Source organism: Paramormyrops kingsleyae, chromosome 3 (assembly GCF_048594095.1).
Source record: "Paramormyrops kingsleyae isolate MSU_618 chromosome 3, PKINGS_0.4, whole genome shotgun sequence".
Classification (NCBI taxonomy): Eukaryota; Metazoa; Chordata; class Actinopteri; order Osteoglossiformes; family Mormyridae; genus Paramormyrops; species Paramormyrops kingsleyae.
This window is the reverse complement of record NC_132799.1, coordinates 26,674,358-26,680,357: the sequence shown is the minus strand read 5'-3', so window position 1 is coordinate 26,680,357 and position 6,000 is coordinate 26,674,358.

The window sequence follows — 6,000 nt, the reverse complement described above, 5'->3', positions numbered from 1 at the left end:
CTCTCGTATGGATGGAGGAAGGTGGTTTTGTGGGCACAGGTTATGTCAATGGATACGCTCCGTTTCAACATATGAAAAATGCATCTGAGAGGAGTTCCCCACTGACCACATGTCATTCATAGGCCATAAATGTATTATTAATGAAACAACACTTTAATTAAAAATCAGTTCTGTATTCAGCATTACAGGTTTCCCAGTTCCACAGTCTAATTCAGTGTCTTTGTTGTATGTTCTACAGAAGAGTTATTCCCAAGTTTTAGATTTTGAATCCAGTAAAGGGCATTCTTGGCTGCATTTATCTGAGAAACCTTCACCTGTGGTCTGGATGTTTCTGCAGAAACTAAACTACAATTTTGAACTTCACTGCAGGACAAAGCTTGACTCTGTAGACTCAAACACTTTCTGCAGCATTCAGTGAAGCAGCAGCTGAATCAGTGACATCAAAGGCCTTGCTGCAGCAATGGGGGAAGCATGGCGCCACGGGGGCTGTCACAGAATGAGGGGGTGTGTCTACTTTAGCATCATCTCCGTACTTCTAGGGACAGCAAAAGGACGACCAGGAGATCACTGGCTGGTCCAATCCAGAGAGGACGTAGGTGAGATGGAGGTAGGAGGGAATACTGACACACCCAAGTGGGTGGGGCTACTGAGTAATAGTGGTGGGGCCACAGGGACACTGGCCCCAGCTGAAAGCTGATTGGTCCCCAACGTGCCCCCTCTCTGTCACTCACTGATTCAAAACATATCATTGGCTAATGATAATATTGGCCCTTCTGTATGAACTATAGCCTCTCTTATGTCCCCCACCTTAAAAAATCCTAGGATCACCCCTGCTAGCACTCTCCGCGTCACTAATCTGAATGTCACATGCTAAAACTAAGCTGTTTTCCATTGGTTGTTTGGCTATGGATGCAGTAACCTAGGCGATGACAGACAGCACATCCGAAGAGTCCCTGACCAGCCAGCATTAGGGTGCGTCTCTCTGCGAGATTCTCACTCGTTTGTCTCCTCCTTGTGAATCTTCGCAATCCATTTACCTCTCTTTCATTGTTTTTTTTATTATTTTTGCACTTTTACATGTTATTCACACAGCATATTAATGGACCTGCCTACCAAGGGCCAATTCAAACCCCAAATAGGGTTAGCTTTTTCATCCTTTGACGGCTGTGTGATGGACTGCTGTGTCTTGGGAGGGTGGAGGAAGAGGGAGAGAGGGGTTGGGGGGGGTGTTTATGTGAGTGTGGGGGGTGGGGTCTGAACAAAATCCATCATGCTCCCGGCTCAGTAAAAGTACAAGATTAAAAATACATGAGGCCCCTCTGAAATATCACCCCCCTGCTTTGCTTCTCTCCTCATTTTTGCCCCCCCCCCCCCCACTGACCAGCACCACCATCTCGCATTAATCAATCTTTCTTCAGGCTTTCGTACCTTGAGCCGGCATCCTCCCATTACAACCCCCAAACAGGTCACTGAATGACCCCCGTTAGGCTAAATTGCTAGCAAGGAGATGAGAATTGGAAAAGAGTTCAGATGAAATGATTATATTTAATTGCACCCTCCATAAATATTCCCTGTTCAGGGCTCTGGGGGGGGGGGGGGGGTGTGTTTTCTCGTTTATCACTTCAGTCACACCGCGTTGTTTTGATGGATGAAGCAGATTTGTGTGCAAAAGAAAAATCTGTGTGATGAATTAAAAAATTTCCTTGCTGGAATATTTCTGCTTCCAAACATTACGTGAAAAAGGGCGCACCTTTAATTTCCTTCCGTGGTGAGCCACTCCGACAAGACGGATGGTGTTTTCTGATCTGGCACCACTGTGGTGTGATTACTGATCCGTTAGGCATCAGCTTGTTTTAATCATAAACCGTGTCATTATTTTATTTATAGATAATCACTGTGATAATGTGCCTGTTGACGGTAAATAAAGGCTGTTGAGTTTCACTCTCATCTTTAACCTCTGTAATAGCTCTTTTAACCAATTCAGCAGATTCATACTGACAGGCTCTGGAATACGACGCAAAGTAGGTGATTAATATATTTCCCAAATGGGAATAATCATGTACAAGACAAGAAGGGACCCTTAACCCGCATGATACTGAAACACCAAATGGAAACCATATACCTTAAGTGTGAGACCATTTTGGGGAGAGAGAGCGGACTACTGATTTATAGTTGCGGCCTACACAGATGTTGTGATTAGGATTTAAAGGTGAAGGAGCATGAAGGAGACTCTGTCAGAGTTCAGAGCCGCTCAGCGACGGAGCTCAGTGTCGGCCCGTTTGCTTCTGGGTTTCGTCATGTAGCTTAGTGGTTTTTTTGTAATCTGTGGTGTTCTGAGCCAAATGCGCCGTAAGGTCACCGTGTGGGCTGCACTTCCTCCGTTCCCCTGCTTATACGCAGATCTCCGGTCGGCTTTCAAGGACGGTTACTGGTCTCCGCTTTTCCCGGCACTGAGCTCCCTGGTAGGATGTCTGAGCTCTGAGTTCAGACAGTTACAGGTCTCAGAAATGATAATGAGGGTGTGATAGACACTCCAGCCCCACGAAGCGGATGAATCCAGATCAAAGGGCTGCAAAGTGGCTTAGCGTGAAAGTCGCTGACTGGGTTTGAAGACTGCAGATGCCACACCACGGGCACACACACTGCACACACCCTCCCGTGCAGGGGACCCCCGTGACAGACCCCAACTCAGAGCTGGGCTCTCACTCACTTGAATTTTGGCAAGCCAGATTTCACGGGAGTGGGTAGTATATGTGGGCATGACCCAGGGCATCGTCATGTACACCAGAAGAGTATCTAAGTGAATAAAAATGGGTATTTTTGCCCCATTGTGTGAGATACAGGACATCAAATTTATGACATGCCATTTTCTTGGAATTTTCGGTTTGTTTGGCCCCGTTGATGACGTGCCAAAGAACTTGCAGGAAACTCTATCTGTTGCTAAGATACACTCGGCAACGGGGGATGGTTTGTTCCTCTTGACCTCGATTAGCCTTTGCCGGCTTTGGTCACCGCCCTGGCTATCGTCACCCTTTTCCACTGGGCTGAGTTCCTCAGCAGGATTCCGGCAGGAAAGAACCCAGAGCCGTCATACAAGGTGGCTCAGCGAGTGTCCTGAGGACTCCGGGTTTGGACCCAAAGCAGATGCGCTTATGATGGGATTACGTGGTTAATTCTCACGGTTGTGAGAATGTGATGGAGTGCAAGTGAGGGTCACCACACTGTGTCCGGAGGGAGACTATTCATTCTCTCTCTCTCTCTCTCTCTCTCTCTCACTCTCTCTTTCTCACGCACACACACATCCAACAGGGCCACTTTCCAAACTGAATGAAGAAACGTTATCCCAATCCCAGAAAACCTTGAAAAGAGAAATTCATAAATTATGGCATTTCTTTAAAATAGGGAGATGGCCCTCAAAATTCCCGCAATTTTTTTCCGCGGTTGCTTTTTGTTGATGATTCTTTTCGTGCTCCCAGTCGAGGGTCGCTGGGTTGGGTGTGTACCAGCCTTCCCATATCTGGCACCCGAGTCCGACAGCAGTGGATGGGCACAGCTGACCGGACAGGAAGTCCAGGGGCCATGCGGGGGGGCTGTCCGGGCCGTGGAGGCGCATGACTGCAAAGTGCCCGCCTTCAATTCCCGCTCCAATTACATTTTGGTATTTACCAGTGACGGAGAAGCACAGGTCACCTGTTCAGCCGTGTTCATCCAGTGGAAAAAGAACAATATGAAAGACATAAAAATCCATCTGGCTGGCAGTCGTTGTCACAGGGGTTTTAAAAATTTTGTGCTTTATATGATGGAAAGTTTGAGAGGTGATCAGATTACAGTACAGGCTGCTGCACTCGGCTTATGTAAGTCCAGTAAAACTGGGAGCATTAACATTGAGGGTTTAAATAACACTGAGAGAGTCTCACTAACACTGAGAGTATCAACACTGAGGAAGTAATACAGTCACAGAGAGCATTAACACTGAGAGAGTCTCACTAACACTGAGAGTATCAACACTGAGGAAGTAATACAGTCACAGAGAGCAGTAACACTGAGAGAGTCTCACTAACACTGAGAGTATCAACACTGAGGAAGTAATACAGTCACAGAGAGCATTAACACTGAGAGAGTCTCACTAACACTGAGAGTATCAACACTGGGGAAGTAATACAGTCACAGAGAGCATTAACACTGAGAGAGTCTCACTAACACTGAGAGTATCAACACTGGGGAAGTAATACAGTCACAGAGAGCATTAACACTGAGAGAGTCTCACTAACACTGAGAGTATCAACACTGAGGAAGTAATACAGTCACAGAGAGCATTAACACTGAGAGAGTCTCACTAACACTGAGAGTATCAACACTGGGGAAGTAATACAGTCACAGAGAGCAGTAACACTGAGATAATTCTATAAACTCTATGTGTGTTAGATAAACACTGGGGCGGAAAAAGCCACATTTGTTAAAATAACTGACTGTGGTAAATCAACACCACAATAACAATATAATATACAGAAATTAGAAGCTTTTCTCAGTAGTGGGCTCCTGAATTCTCCATGTGAAAGATCCTTCTCCTTGCTTTGTCTGTTCGGGGAAGAGGCCCCGGTGACCCCATGAAATCTTCCTGCACGCCGGGTCCCCGTCTTCGAAGACGACATGCTACATGCACACGAATTCTGTCCAGAACCGTGGATGAGGAATATTAAATGGATGCCAGTGCTCTTTGAGGCAAGCCCTGCTTTTCATCAGCCATGCTTCAGCCTCCATTGAGTTACCTCATACTGGCCAACCCGTGAAGTTTTCCAGGACTCCACCCAGACGCCGAAAACCACTCCCCTGCCGCCGGTGGTGGCGCTGGCCACGAGTGTTATTGGTGTTACCAGTCGAGTGAGGTAATGTGCCCCTCCCCTGCCAGTGTAAGTATTCTGCTTCTGCAGTGTCTCAGGGCCCAACCGGCTCCTTAAAGCTACTTATGTTTTTCATGAGGAAAGTGCTCTCCCAGAACCACGTCCTCACTGATCCTGGCCAGACTGGAACGTTCCTTACAAGGTGCTAATGGGGTCTCATGGGATATAGCAATCAGACTCGCAGAGGAGCATTAATCTAAAAAGCAATATGTTTTATCTGAGTTGAACTTCAAGGACTTTCGTAACTGTTTTAAAACAATTTGAATTGCTCTGAGGTTTATTTGAGAATAGTATTACCTTAAAGGGAGGTGAGGTCACATAAATGTCACATGGGGCTGGCTTTCTGGAACATTCCAGGTCCTGCGGTTGACCTACAGCACCCCAGCACATCCCACATCACCATGGAACGTTGATCACGCCCCTGATAATTCGCCTTGACGTGTAGCAAGTAGCAAGAATTTCACGCCCTTGATCTTTGTGGAGAACATGGCAATCTCAGCGATCTCAATCCAAAATATATCTCTGGTTCTGATGGCGATCACTGTGGAAGTTCTATAGCTTTGTAAGGAAGCTGTTTCGGTGTCACCCATCGCTTCATTTAAATGGGAATCTCTTCATATAGGAAGGTCGAGACTCAGGTGAAGAAGATACGGTGTCATAGGCATGTAAGCAAAGACCAGCTTTCACAAGCCACCCCGCCAGCAGAGCTTGGTAATGTTCTCAATGCGTGTGTCAAACCGCACGACGGAAGCAGGACGGCTGTGCGGCCTAATTACTCAGAGTTGCCCTGTGAGCCTTCACCTTCACCTTCACCTTCCTCGCTCCACCCCGATTGCGACTCCTGTTACTGGTGGCAGGCTGACATTCTCTAATTGGAGCCAAAGGTCTCTCTCGAGCTCTCCCAGATGCTGTCAACCTTATGGCGTGGTGATGTTCAAACTCCCATCCGCGAGAAGAATTGTAGAGTTCCAGGCATTTGGATGTAGGTGAGGTCCCACCTCACGGATCTACTGAGGACCAGAGCAGGTGACCTGGTTCATTGTGTGTGTGTGTGTGATTACGTTTTATTTGAGGAAACCTGGAGCGGCAATAACGAATG